Source organism: Phacochoerus africanus, chromosome 8 (genome assembly GCF_016906955.1).
Source record: "Phacochoerus africanus isolate WHEZ1 chromosome 8, ROS_Pafr_v1, whole genome shotgun sequence".
Taxonomy (NCBI): domain Eukaryota; kingdom Metazoa; phylum Chordata; class Mammalia; order Artiodactyla; family Suidae; genus Phacochoerus; species Phacochoerus africanus.
In genome coordinates, this window is record NC_062551.1 from 41,607,294 (window position 1) to 41,622,519 (window position 15,226).

At 49.8% G+C, this 15,226-nt stretch overlaps 1 long non-coding RNA gene across 1 annotated transcript; it reads right to left on the reverse strand.

Annotated features, from left to right (window-relative positions):
- Positions 1–3,557: 3,557 nt before the first annotated feature.
- Positions 3,558–8,459, reverse strand: LOC125133592 (uncharacterized). Its single transcript, XR_007136476.1, has 3 exons — positions 8,327–8,459; positions 7,033–7,482; positions 3,558–4,199 (listed from the first exon to the last, which is right to left on the reverse strand). It is a non-coding gene; the product is annotated as an uncharacterized LOC125133592 (long non-coding RNA).
- Positions 8,460–15,226: the final 6,767 nt, after the last annotated feature.

A 15,226-nucleotide genomic window follows, 5' to 3' on the forward strand; every position in this document is an offset into this window, starting at 1 on the left:
TACACCCCTCACACATGGCTGGAGCCACGCTGTGGTCCTGGAGAAGGTCTCTCACTTAGGAATCTTTTCAGTTCAGCTGTTGTTGAACCCTTAGCGTCCGCGGAAGGAAAAACTGAGAAATAATTTCCAGACTGGAGCAAAGGGAGCTGAGGCAGGGAGGAAGGATGAAGCAGGTCAGTTGTTGGGTAACATCAAAAGTCAGTCTAGGCTGTGAAGGCACAAAATAAACAGAGGCCCACAAAGCCAAACAGGACAGAAATGCTCCTTAGCTGACCCCACCCGGCCCAGACCACCCACTTTGCAGATTCACTCACCACCCATGGGGCCCCACCCTCCCCAGGGGGCAGGCGGGGCTATGGGGTGGAGGAGGAGGGGTCAGCACAGACCAACAGGACCCTCCCCAAGCTGCTCAGCAAGGGACTTGGGCAGCAGCTAGAGGTTGGGAGAGGGCAAGTTTCCTATCTGCTCCCTCCGTTTCCACTTTGATAGAGTCCCACAGCTTGGTCCATTTTTACCCTAATGCAACTCGAACCAAGTCTGGGGGGTAGGGCTACATTCTTTGAAAAGGTGTATTCAGCATGTATCATCCCATTAGAGTGAAAAACAAACTATTGGAGTTCCCGTCGTGGTGCTGTGGAAACAAATCTGACGAGGAACCATGAGGTTGCGGGTTTGATCCCTGGCCTCACTCAGTGGGTTAAGGGTCCGGTGTTACTGTGAGCTGTGGTGTAGGTCGCAGACACGGCTCAGATCTGGCATAACTATGGCTGTGGCTGTGGCTGGCAGCTGTAGCTCCAATTGGACCCCTAGCCTGGGAACCTCCATATGTCGTGGGTGCGGCCCTAAAAAGCAAAAAAAAAAAAAAAAACACAAACAAACACAAGAGCTAAGGGAAAAGAAAAACGTGAACTTATGGAGTTCCCATCAAGGCGCAGTGGTTAACGAATGGACTAGGAACCATGAAGTTGAGGGTTCGATCACTGGCCTTGCTCAGTGGGTTAAGGATCCAGCTTTGCTGTGAGCTGTGGTGTAGGTTGCAGATGCGGCTCGGATCCTGAGTTGCTGTGGCTCTGGTGTAGGCTGGCGGCTACAGCTCTGATTTGACCCCTAGCCTGGGAACCTCCATATGCCGCAGGAGCAGCCCTAGAAAAGGCAAAAAGACAAAAAGAAAGAAAAACATGAACTTTTAAGGAAGCTTTTCTAGAGGGAGGCTTAATGTTTCCTAGTTGAGATGCTGAGGTCCAGGGAGGGAGGGAGGTTTGCCTGTAGTCTCTGAGCTTGAACTATGGCCAAGCCGAGGTCTCTGAGCCCAGCCAAACGCCTGCCCACCCCTCTCTATGCTGTGGGCCTCTGGGAAGACTGCCCCCTGCATCTGCTGGGGAAACTTGTCTGGAGTTAGAGTCCCAGGACCAGGTCTTCAGAGCCTCAGTTGTTCTCTCTGCTCTCAGCAGCCACCCTGCATCCGCTCTCCTCTCTGCCTCCCAGACTCACACCCTCCTGTGTTTCTGGATGGTGGACCACAGGAAGCTGGCCAGGTGTCCCATGCATGGAGAGACACAAACACAGGAATGCTTCTTCCTTGGTTTCCAGCCCTTCCTTGGAGGAGCTAAGGAGGCTTTTGGCAACTCAGGAAAGTGGTAAACTCCCAGAAAGGCAGCCTCCCTTCCAATTCTGGCTGAAACGTCACCTCTTCCAGGACGCCTTCCCTGTTCCCCTGGCTTTGTCTGGGGCACCCCTCCCTCCATCTCCAGACAGCTCCTGGGCCCTCCTTGCACAGCCTGTTCATGTGCCTCTGGGTGGGACTGGACCTACTTCGCCAGAAGGATACTGCTCTCTTTCTCTTAGAACCCCCACGTGCACAGGGTGCCTGGCTCTGAGGATGCTTGGGAAACACTCATGACAGGTGAACAAGCCTTTCATCTTCTTTAGAACCAGGGATGCAAAAGAGACTAAAGGATGCTCTCTACCAGGCTCAGCACCCAGAGGGTGAAAGAGCAGGAAGGCAAAGGCAGGACCCCTGGCAGGATGGAAGAGCAAGACCTTCCCCTCCCAGGTCGCCCCCTTCCAGACCTGGACACGGGGGGAGGGGAGAGTCTTTGCTCTGCCCTGGCCTCCTATCCACTTTTGTCAGGTCCCACATTAGACATAAAGGAGCTGAAGGGGCAGATGTGACCAAGGTAAGAGAAATGCAAACCTTTGCTTAAAATGCCCACCTCTGATCCAGGGAAAGGCTATTTAATCAACTGCTGTTTGACCCCGCGCGTGGGATGTGTTTGGACCCAAGAGCGTAGACATGACTGCAAAGCCTGAAGGGCTGCCCGAGGACCGTCTCAGGAGGCTGGAGGGAGGGGCAGGGAGAAGGACGAGGCTGTGGGGTCTGCCTCATAGCTCTTCTCTTCCTATCCCCACCCTTGCGCCTCCTCCCAGGCTGTTCGCAGGGGGCACAGGTTGGGTTTCCTGGGAAGTGGGCCCTAGAGAAGGAGTCCGTGAATAAGCCCTCTTGGGGTCCCCATGGAAGGCAAGGCAGGGATGGGAAGGCAGCAGAACTGGGCAGAGGAGGAAGCTGGGCTGCAAGGCTGTGTCAGTGGAAGGACTCAGCCAATATGGCAGAGGGCTCTGAGCTCTTTAGCCTGCTCACCCTGCTCAGTCAAGGTTGGGCAGGGCTGTGGTCTTCAGCTGAGACAACCCTGAAAGGGGCCGAGAGCTAAGGGCTGTCTGCTGGGGCCTCTACTCCTAAAGGGGAATCTGGGCAGCCCATCCCATCTTGGGCTTGAAAAGAAAGGTGATCAGAGGGGCAAGCCCTGGGTGGCAGGAGAGGTGTTGGGCTTGGCAGGGAGATGTGACCAGGGCTACCAAGGGCAAACCAATGTCCATTCTCCTGTTCACCCCACCCACTCATCTTACCTGGCTTAGGGGGAAGGTGCGTCAGGTGTCAAATATAAGACTATTGCACGCAAATGGCCCACATCTGACAAACACTGACTTCTGATCTGGAAGCCCCTTCTCTTTCCTCATCGTTCAGAAGGGAACTGAGTCCTGGAGAGGGGTGGTGAGGGGTCTCAGGGTCCCATGTAAGTCACCGTGGGTCCAGGAGGAAAGCCCAGGGACTCTGTCTCCCATGCGTGGGTTCAGACCATCTTCCAAGCTACGCCTGGTAGAGGATGATGCTCCCGCCCTCCCGACACTGAGCCTGTCAACCAAATCTCCAGGGCTTGTTGCCTTTTCACAAACAATGCAAAACGAGATTTTGTGGCGTTTGTAAGGAATTCTCAGTGCTATCCTCAGGGCACAGGGGAGCAGGAGAAGGCAGAGTCAATGTCTCTGCCTTTCGTCCAGGAGACGAGAGACATGGCCAGTGAGCGATGGGCGATCACCCAGCAGACCAAGAGAAACCTCTGTTTCCTCCCCTGGAACATGAGACTGGCATGTTACCTGATTACAGTCCCTAGCCCAGCATCGGGTACACAGTAAGAGCTCAGGAAACACTGATTGAGTGAGTGAGTACATGAGTACGCAAACCAGTGAAATTCATTGCCTCATGGATAAGATCCAAGTGAGAAGTTAAATGAATAGCATTTATTTTTACAAACGGATAACAACTCAGCCCAAGAATCCAGCCGAGCGAGCCCGACTCGGTTCCTGGCAGAGAGACTCAGATCTGATTTGGAGCAGTGACCATTTCCTCCCAGATTTAGGCACTGGATTCACTGTGATAAATGGCCCAGGCTCCTCATTGCATTTAATGGCAAACCCTGATCCAAGTGGAACCGCAGCCAGGGGGCTCATGGGAGCCCTGGAACAGACCCCCAAACCTGGAGAAGCTGACACTGTTGTTCCAGAAACATTAACGCCTAATCCCCAGGAAGCACGCACTTCTGCTGAGGGGAGGGGAGGCTCCCCCTGCACAAGCACTAATAGCCACGGTTAATCCTCATCCCAGGGAAAGATTCTCCCGAGCGTCTGGCGAAGCTTCATCACCATCAGCATGAGGGCCCGATGCAGAGAGAGCCAGGGACACCGAGAGCCTCCGTCTGGGTTTACAGATGCTGCTGGACTCCTCCAGCAGCTGGGGGCCAGGGCAGCCCCTGCAGCCACACAGCTTAGCTCGCCTGCCTGTGTCCAGAGGAAGGCAAGCATCCCTGAGTTTCCAGCTCCAGTCTTTCTTCTCCATAGGGATGCAGGAGGCTGTGTCTCTGGGCCTAAAATGAAAAAAAAATGGGGCTCTAGACAGTCCATGATGCCGACTGAGTCCATGGATTTTTTTTTTTTAATTTGCACATTTTTTTATTATACTATAGCTGATTTACAATGTTGTGCCTTTTTTTTTTTTTTTGTGCGCATAACCCGTGGATTGTTTTTAGACGCCCCAGTCATCCTTCCCTGAGCACCTGTGTCCACCCCCCACGGCCCCCCACTTTGTCTCCTGCGTTCTTTCTTCCTTAAGCCTTGGACAGAGAACATCCTTGGGGTCCCAGAATACAGCCCCCACCTTCTGTGCCCCTCTGTCTTAGCAGCACTGGGCATTCCTCCAGGCTCACAAATTTGCTGTCTCCCCTCTTGCAACTGCTTCTAATGCCAGCCCCTGTCTTCTCCTCTCAGCTGCTCCTGAAGTGTCAGAGCAGAGGTTCTCCACCAGCGATCCATGGCCTAACGTCCATTCATAGTGAAATACATAAATAATGAATAAACACCTGCTAAGAAGTAACTTTTCTGTTAAGTCAAATTTATTCACTTTAAAGGACTATCAGACGTCTGTGGCACAATGGGTTGGGGATCTGGCTTTGTCACTGCTGTGACTCTGGTCGCTACTGTTGATTCCTGGCCTGGGAACCTCAGCAAGCTGAGGGGTTGGCCCAAAAAAAAAAAAAAAAATTTAAATAAATAGGAGTTCCCATTGTGGTTCAGTGGGTTAAGAACTGACGTAGTCTCTGTGAGGGTGTGGGTTCGATCCCTGGCCTTGCTCAGTGGCTTAAGGATCCAGCATTGCCTTGAGTTCTGGCATAGGGTGAAGTGCAGCTTGGTTCCAGTGTTGCTGTGGCTGTGGTGTGGGTTGGCAGCTGCAGCCCTGATTCTATCCCTAGCCTGGGAACCTCCACATGCTGTGGGTGTGGCCGTAAAAATAAAAATAAAATAAAATAATGAAATAAAATAAAGGCCTATATGGAGTTCCCGTCGTGGCGCAGTGGTTAACGAATCCGACTAGGAACCACGAGGTTGCGGGTTCGGTCCCTGGCCTTGCTCAGTGGGTTAAGGATCCGGCGTTGCTGTGAGCTGTGGTGTAGGTGGCAGACGCAGCTCGGATCTAGCGTTGCTGTGGCTCTGGCATAGGCCGGCAGCTATGGTTCCGATTTGACCCCTAGCCTGGGAACCTCCATGTGCCGAGGGAGCAGCCCAATAAATAGCAAAAAGACAAAAAAATAAAAAAAATAAAAAAATAAAGGCCTCTCAAGAATTGTCTTTCTTCAACAGAACAGAGATGCTTGCTATTTATTTCCTTTCTTGTTCTCACTTGGCCAAATAAAAAGTGGATGACCTCTGGAGTTCCTGCTGTGGCTCAGTGGACATGAGTCTGACTAGGTTGGATCCCTGGCCTCGTTCAGTGGGTTAAGGATCCAGTGTTGCCGTGAGCTGTGGTGTAGGTCACAGACGTGGCTCGGATCTGGCATTGCTGTGACGGAGGTGTAGGCTGGTGGCTACAGCTCTGATGTGACCCCTAGCCAGGGAACCTCCATATGCCTCGGATACGGCCCTAAAAAGACCAAAAAAAAAAAAAAATTTTTAAAAAGTGGATGACCTCAAAGTGGAAACGAAATTAGTGTCACAATTTCTACTTTCCCGGGAAGCACAGAAGCCCCCAAACACACAGCCACAGGGCGTCCCTCCCTGCCTGTCCTCCTTCCATCTGGAGCACCTGCTGTGGAAACACTCACTGTCCCCTCTCCCAGGTGGAATGTCCCATGAGGGGTTCTCTCAGCAATTCTGTCCACCACGACCCTCCTGACCCTGGAATCTCCAGCTAGAATGTTCTGGGGTTCTCTTGTCAGCCAAGGGACCACATTGTTTTTCCTCTGCCTCTTTGGGTTTCATCTCTTTCTCTCCAAGGCACTGCAGTGCCCATGATTCAGGGATCAAGATTCAGCAAAGCCTCCAGCAGTTGCCCCGGGCCAGTGCTTTTCTTGACCAAACCTAATGCACCCAGTGCAAGCCAGCACCCTGGTCTCACGCAAACACTGCCTTAGCCGAGATGTCACCGAGGGGAGCCTATAGGGCTGTGCCCCACAAGATACATATTAGGTATCGAAGAATGGGTTTTTTCTTTCCTTTCTTTTTTTTTTTCCAGGTCAACATTTGCATATGTATACATTGGAAGACCTGACAATGCTGGGCTTGCTGTCTTGCATGCTAACACATCTCAAGAGCCAGAGAAGGCATCTCCTTCCAGCAGGGGCCCACTCGGGTTCACCCAGGCCCTGTCACTCCCTGCTGTGTACACCCATTCGTGCATGTCCCCTACCATTTGTCTGAGAGCACTCCTGTTGCAGCCCCTGCACCAATCCCATCACCCTTCTTTCCAGGAATTTAAACTCACACATTCTGCACAGAACTGAAGGCTACCCTTGAAGCCAGAAGGCCACAGCAGAGCTCCCTCTGTACTTTAGTGAGCCACAAAGCGCCCTCTGCCTCGGTTTCCCTGTCTGCAGAATGGGCCAATGACCTCTGCCTTTGGAGTCCAATGAGACAAAAATGAAGAAGTGAGAGAGAGAGAGAGAGAGAGAGAGAGAGAGAGAGAGAGAGAGTGTGTGTGTGTGTAATGCTTTGAGCTCCTTGGAGAGCAGGTAACATAAAAATTCAAGGTGTTATTATTAGAGACTAAGAAATTTTGTTCTATGCTAATTAAACTCACACCTTACCACTTTACACACAGGGAAGAGGCAGCATGACAGTGTGACATGCGACCGAGGAGGAAGAGTTCTGCCTGTGAGCATGAGACAGGCTGACTCCACTGCGCGGGGCCGTGATGTGCGCACCAACCTGTCTCGCGCTCCCCACTCCGCATCCGGCCCTGGGCCCCGACATCTGCCGAGAGGCTGATGGAGCGCCTGGCTCCGCACGGAGCCTTGATGGTTCTCTGCGCCTGTTAAGACGTTGTCAAGCTGAGGTCAGGCAGGTGAGATTTAGGGAGGCAGCCCCGCCACTGGGTTGCCACCACTTATGGAACCGCCTGCAGGACGCAAGCGAGACAACAGAGAGTTCTTAGGCGATGGCTTTCGCAGCCTCTGGGGATGCAGCCGTGGTCTTCCTCTGCCACAGGGATGCTGTGACAGGGCCGGCTCCGCGGCCGCAGGTGGCACCGACGGAGAGCGGGCGCCAGCGTTATTGATCCGGTTGCCCTGGCGGAAGGGACGATCGCGGGAGACATACCATTTTTTTTCCTGCTTTTTCCAGGGCCAAAGAAGAGACTATCCATGGAAGGTAATGGAGCTGTCACGAAGGAGAGAGAAGTGGAAATTCACGGTTCTCTTGTGAGGCAAAGACATCTGTGTTATTGCACCCTAAGCCAATAGTTTTTAAAACAAAGTCATAAAACAAAGCTACTGTATATAAGAGAGGTGGAAGCCACGCAGGGCTCCCGGCACTCGGTGGGGGCTTCTGGAAAGAAACAAACCTTTGAAAAGGGGGGTGCAAGATGATACCGAGTTACTCCAGGACACAGACCCCTGGGATAGAGGAGGGAGCAGAGGGGTTAGGCCTCCAAGGTGGCTGCTTTCCCTCCAGAAGGAAGGAGCCTGTTAGCACTGCAGGGGAGAGAGGCACCGCCGTGCCTGGGAGAAGGCATGGGGTGACAGGGACCTTGAGGGACAGGAAAGATGCAAGGCCCAAGCCTGGGAGAGGTCGCTCTGAGAAAGGAAGGTCCCTAGAGCTGTGACCACCACGCGCACGTGCTCCCGTCCCCGTCTTTCACAAACACCACCTGGTCAATTTCCAAACCAGTGTCCTCATTTTCTGATGAAGAAATGCCAGCCTGGAGCAATCGACTGTCATCCCTTGGTTGATCAAGGTCATAGGACAGGTCTTCTGACCTCAAATTCAGTGCTTTTTTTTTTTTTTTTTTTAATAGCACCTTCTTTCTCCTTCTGCTCTGTCAAGATAGGTCTGCCTGCTCATCTCTACAGCCCCTCGCCCTCCAGTGCGCCAAGATGTATCAATCCCCAAGGAAAGCAGGAGGCCCTGATATGCTTTGTTTGTTAGGAGGCCACACCAGCTGTAGGTCTGCAGAATATCCGGGCCATTCTTCAAGCCCCCTGCCCCAGCTCTGGGAACCCACCTGCCTGAATAGATGCTGAAGGGAGGCCAAGAAGTGGGTGACTGATCTTCCTCAACTCCACTGCATAGACTTCTCCCTCCAGTGTTTCCCTCCGTATCCAAAGGCAGGATCTTCTCCTGTCCATCCTCATGAAGAATATTCTGAACGAATGTGAGAAAAAAAAAAAAAAAAAGAAGAATCTTTATAATGTATATTAGTAACATTTAATTAGCCTTGGATTCCTTTTTCATTTTTTTAATTTAATTTAATTTTACTTTATTTTTTTATCTTTTGTCCTTTTAGGGCTGCACCTGTGTCCTTTTAGCATTTGGAGTTTCCCAGGCTAGGGGTCTAATCAGAGCTGTAGCCACAGGCCTACACCACAGCTCCGGCAACACCAGAGCTGAGCTGCGTCTGTGACCCATGCCATAGCTCACGGCAATGCCAGATCCTTAACTCACTGAGTGAGGCCAGGGATTGAACCTGCAACCTCATGGTTCCTAGTCAGATTTGTTTCCGCTGCACCATGATGGGAACTCCTGGATTACTTTTTTTGTTAATTTCTTTGTCTTCTTCTTCTTTTTTTTTTTTTTTTTAGGGCCGTACCTGTGCCATGTGGGAGTTCTTAGGCTAGGGGTCTAATTGGAGCTATAGCTGCTGGCCCACACCACAGCCACAGCAACGGCAGATCCTTAACCCACTGAGTGAGGCCAGGGATGGAACCTGCATCCTCATGGATACCACTCAGGTGCATTACTGCTGAGCTGCAGTGGAAACCCCTAGCTTGGATTACTTATTAAGGGACGATTATTCCTATTATGTCTGTCACAGATGAATGACTACGTACTGCCTTTGATTTAGGGGCTTAAAGTTCTCCACTGAGTGTCACAAATCCCCCATTATGCCCCTGGGGCTGGGCTTTGCATTTGGGTGGGCAGAGGCAAATGGTACCCTCTGCACAGCCAGCTGCTTCCCCGTGGACCTGGCAGTGAGGGAAGGTTACATCAGCCTTACTTCTGGTAAAGGCAGGGGATGCATTAATGACATGTTCTTGACAGATGCTCTGATGGGAGGGAAGGATTCAAGCTACTGAAACCGACAGAACCTTCCAGAGCAACATCCTCGGAAGTGAGTGCCCTCCACCCAGGCCATGTGGATGTCCCACGAGAAGGCCTTTGGAGATCACAGTCTGTAAATGTCTCACTTGTTGCAGGGAAAGCAGACTTCAGAGAGGGAATGGATGTGGCCACAGACCAGGGCTAAAGCCCCGAAACTTCCCGTTATGCAGAAAACATGCCCTAGGTCCAAGAGTCAGGAAAGATCCTTCCATACAAATGCCCCCAGACCTCTTTCTGTCTTCCTGCCCCTCCCCAACAATGCCTTTTATTTTCATTTTTTTAATTTTCTTTTGTCTTTTTAGGGCCTTTTTTGTCTTTTTTCTGCGACCTACACCACAGCTGACAGCAATGCCAGATCCTTAACCCACTGAGCGAGGCCAGGGATTGAACCTGCATCCTCATGGATACTAGTCAGATTCGTTTCCATTGAGCCATGATGGCAACTCCCAACGATGCCTTTTATGTATAAGCTGAAGAGCTCAGAAATATCTTGCCAGCTCACTGCGCCAGGTTGAGACCTCCTGACTCACGGCCACCCCGAAAGTCAAGATGGTAACTAGGTAAGTGGACCCCACATTCCTCAAGTGTGATGGCACCGGAAATCCCATCTTAGACCTTTGCCTGTTGACTCTGTCATGCCCTTTTTAAAATGCAAACCACCCAACAAAAGCCATTAACTCTCCAGCATAAGTGAGTTTTCAATCCTCTTCATAGAATGTGTTTTAAAACACAAAGCTAAAGGCCACTAAAAGTCAGCCCCTGGTTGGGGAGTGGAATCCTGAGACTGTCCTGGAGGAGCAAATGGTCACCAGGGAGGACTCGTAGGCCACCTGCAGAGGGAAGAGGGCAGGCAAGGAGAGGATGGGGCACAAGTGTCTCCAGGGGATGTGGCCGAGGACAAGGAGAAAGGCAACTGGAGGCTGGAGAAGCATCCTGTGCTGTTTCCAGCAGCCTCATCATTCTGTACCGATCTCCTCATTCTGTACCAGAGCTTTGGTACAACTGAAAATCAAGCAGATTTGCAAATTACTGGTAAAAAATAAACACAGTCAGAAAACATTACATTGAAGTGGAAAATAATAAAAACCAACCAGCGGTTCCCACTCTGGTGCAGTGGGTGAAGCGTCTGACTCTGGTGGCTCAGGTCGCTGTAGAGGTGTGGGTTCAGTCCCCAACCTGGCTCAGAAGGTTAAAGGATCCAGCATTGCTGCAACCATGGCACGGGTTGCAGCTGCAGCTCAGATTCAACTTCTGGCCTCGGAACTTCCATATGCCATGGGTGCATCAATAAATAGAAAAAAAAATCAATGATATTTAGATGCAAACTATTACATGTAGAGTGGATAAGCAATGGGGTCCTCCTGCACAGCACAGGAAATTATGTTCAATTTCTTGTGGTGGAACACGACAGAAGATTCTATGAGGAAAAAATGGGTACATATGCATAGGACGAGGTCACTTTGCTGTGCAGCAGAAATTGATAGACCATGGTCAATCAGCTATACTTTTATTAAAAAATAAAAATAACAACTATGAATTTAGCAGGATGCCTGTGTCCTGCTCTAAAGCATAAGGCTATTCATGGTGTCCAAGTGGCAGTAAGGACCCCTGAGCGTGTTGCGTTGTGTCAACAGGTTCACCTTATTACAGGCTCTGGAAGGTCCCCCTCCCTGTATGGTGCCTTGTGTGCCATGTGATCCGTCTGTGGAGAGGAAATAGCCTGATGTATCAGGTCTCCCTTAGTAATTCTTATTCGTTCCCCACCACTGGGATTGCACTTCTTTGGTAAACTGACCAAGCCATCAACTCAGATATGGGCTCGGACATCACACGACAGCACTCAGAGCGGGTTAGGTAGTTTGTGTGAACATAACTCATTACACAGTTCCCACGTAATAGATGCTATGATCCAGGAGTTAAAAGCCAAAATGGGGGAGATCAGTCCGAAGCTCCCCTTGAACACCTGCCTTGACCTCATCTCATCCAGGCGCCACCTCATCAGGACGGGAGGCAGATGGTGGCGGGGTATATGCAGGGATTCTGGAGCCCAGTGATCTGGGGCTGAGTCCTCACTCTGCGGTTTCTGCTGTGTGAGCTTGGGCCAGTGGCTTCCCCTCTCTGTGCTTTAATTTCTCTCCTTTGTCCCCTAAAGATCAGAAGGGTAAGTCCCCTCTAGGATTGTTGGGAGTATGTTAATATGTTAAGTAGGTATGTTAATATATGCAAAATACTTAGAACTGTGCCTGGCATGATGTTAGCACTGTATAATATTAACAAGCATATTCTTAGGTTGACGTGGATCTTTCTAGATCATTTGTACACATTTATTCACTTGTAAATATATTCAGTATGTTTTGTTGGGTTAAGAAATTAAGAGGAAAACATACTCGAGGAATCATTTTGCAACTAGCTTTGACTCTAAATAATCCATGAGCCTCAATATTTCTTCCTCTGCACATCCCTTCTTCCACCAGCCATCAGGATCCTGAGCAGCATGTATAGACCTTCTGAACCGGGAGCAACTCCTCCCATGAACCCTCCGTTCTTGGTCGGCTCTGGTCCAGCCTTCAGAGCAGGATGCTGCAAAGGTCCTATATGCTGATTTGGTCCTGCTTAGGCCGCCAGGTGCCCACAAAATGGCCCCAGTGCCACAGGCACCGAAATTACCTCAATTGAAGTTCATTTCAAATGCACTAACGGGAGTGTCCATTGTGGCTCAGTGGTTAACGAATCCGACTAGGAACCATGAGGTTTCGGGTTCAATCCCTGGCCTTGCCCAGTGGGTTAAGGATCTGGGGTTGCCGTGGCTGTGGTGTAGGCCAGCGGCTACAGCTCCGATTCGACCCCTAGCCTGGGAACCTCCATATGCCGAGGGTGCAGCCCTAGAAAAGACAAAAAGACAAAACAAACAAACAAACAATCAAATGCACTAAGGCACAGAACATTCTGGAGGAGACCTAGCTCATCGCTGAGTGTCTGCACGCATCTATGTGCATTATGTGTGTGTGCACATGTGTGTGCCAAGGATCACTGGAATTGCTCTAGCTCCTGTATCAGGGCGTGCGGACTGTGTACGTGGGAGCAGAGCCACCTTCAGTAGTGACCGCTCCAGATTTTGATATAAAAATATCCCTGGCTATTGGCAAACACCTCTGCCATTTAACGCCTCTTGCCTTCGGCTCCTCACCTTACCTGACGATGTGACACGGCCACAGACAAGAGGTCGGGGGAATGGCAGGGAATCTGGGATGGTACACCCAGCCAGCAGCTCAGCGCTGCCCCAGAGAAGATGGAGCAGAAAGAATGGCAGCCAGCATTTAGCTCTGCACTTAGCTGCTTCTCATTAACGAGCTCTCTCGTGGAAGTCTTCGCAGCAACTCTCTGGCTTCCAGGCTTTGTCATCCCACCCACGGCAACCTCTGTTAGTCAATAATAACAGCTTATTTAAAAATAGCAGCATCAACTTGTTTGCACGGTTATTATCGGTGCCTGGCTTCTATCCCCGGAAGACTTGGGAAAGGTGTGCGACCTGCTTCCTCCGGAGCTTCTCTCGCTGAACCTGCTTCCAGATCTGAGGAAAAGACAGGCACGTCTTTAGCAAACACTCACAGCATAATTGCCAGGCAGTTATGGTCGGCGATGGTAAAATACAGCAGTTGGCGGCACGGTGGGTTCATTAGTCAATAAAGCATCGCTGCGCGTTTTATTGAATTGTAACCCTATTTTGCCCTGATGCGGACCTGGTGGGGCTTCCTCCTCCTTATAAATCTGAGTGATTCATTTAGCATTCAAAGTCGGGGAAAAGGAGGATTTGGTCCAATTCCAACGCCACCCTGCTCCATTAGCTATGCCTGTTATTATCTGCCTTTGCCCCCACCCGCACTCTTGTCAGTGGGGACATTTTGATAAAAGCTCACGCTGGAAATAAATCAGGGAGTGAATGGCCAACAGCTTTCCTATTGGCCACTCCACTCGTTTATGTATAAGCTGATTCTGCTCCCTCGATATCCCTGGAAGGGCGCAAACCTGGTAAGGAGGCCGAGTAGGCAATCTCCCTGGTGCCCTGTGTCCAGCCAGCCAACAGGCCAATATATAGAAGCGTCTCATTTTTTCAACATCTGAGTCAAAATTAAATTGGACACCATCTAATTAATGTTAGAACACTGAAGAGCACACCCTTGTTGAGGCTGCTTATTTAGGGACTGAAATTTAGCACACACACACCCCCCCAACTCACATTTCCACCTCCAAAGTCAGTGGGATATTAAAAGCCAAAATAACAATCGGGTGTAAGTCAGTATTCTTCATTTCATGTCTGCTCAGAGTATCACCAGTAATTTTCTAATTTAAAAAATCATATCCTCTTCGTAAGCGACATTCTCATATGGGCTGGTGCTGGATCATCTGAGTGGGAGGGCGGGCTTAAGAATTGTAAGGAGTGATACACAGAAAAAAAGTGGTGCTCAAATATTATGAAAATATGACTACTGATGAAAAACATCCCTTTTGCTTTTAGGAAATGTTGTTTTTAAAATGTAGGAAATGTGAAACCGAGATCAGGGATCCCTTATCTGCTATTAAAAAAAAAAATAGAAAATAGGAGGAAAATACTAAAAATAAAGGCACACCCAAAGAAGAAGAAGAAGGCTGGAAGGCTAAGGAATTTCAAAAACTCAGCATCAAGGGCGTGCTTTGGCCAAGCAGGATGACATTGAATATTTCTTTTTTATCTGTTCCTGGTCGGAGAGCCCTGGAGCATCTGGTCATTTCCAGGACTTTGACACAGAACCCCAAAACTGCCTTTTGGGGTGCTGTTTGGCTTTTGGGCTCCATTAACCACACGTTGCTCCCTCAGAGGGGCCTTTCAGGCTGGTCCCATCCTGTTCAGGGCTCTGCCCTCTGCAGAAGCAGCCACACAGCATCTGTGGAGAAGCATCAGCTAAGGGCCCTACAGATGCACTGTTTGTTTCAGAAGGTTCTCCTGTTTTCCAGACAGCTGACAGTTCAGCAAAGTGAATTAGGAACTTACACGGGCAAAGGACAGAAGCGATTTTTTTTTTTTCCTAGCCCACGAGTGCCACAAGAAAAGCTCTTTCGGTAACAGAAGAGTCCCATCCTCACCTTTTAGAGCAGGTGGTCAAGGAAAAGCCTGCCAGGATGAGGCTGTGCGTTTTAAGAGGTCCAAACAAAGCTGGCATGGCCACGCACACCGGAGGCACCTAGAGACAAAGCAGTGTGGACCTGACTGCAGTTTCAGCTGTTAATTTCCAGAAAGCGGTGTCTGTTGTCCTGCCGGCTGGACCTCAAGAAGCAAGCCTTGTGTCCAGGCAAGAGCACACAGCTTTTTGCCCCTCTTTCTCTCGGCTTCTGCCACCTGCAGCCCCCATGCCCATAACTAAAGAACAAGTTCATAATTTCATTGGAAAGGATCGGTTGGCAAATGCTCATTAAACAATTGGGTCTTTGCAAATGCTATCTTTAGATTTTTTTTTTAATTGACCTATTATTTTGCTGGCTCTGGCTGCCAGAACCCCCACCGCACGCAAGGAGATGCTCGCTACCTGGACTTTCTTTGATGAATAGTTTTAATTAAAAAATTCTGTACCATAAGTATTTTAATGTTACAAACATACCAAAGGTATGCAGTCATAAATTTAAGAGCACATTTAAATTAATCTATAAATATGCCGCAAAATTGACAGAGTATATTTAAGCAGGAGGACGTGGCATAGATAGCTAATGATGACAATTAAGAATTGTGTACAATAAATGAAAATCAATATTCAGAACAGTTTGGAAAAAG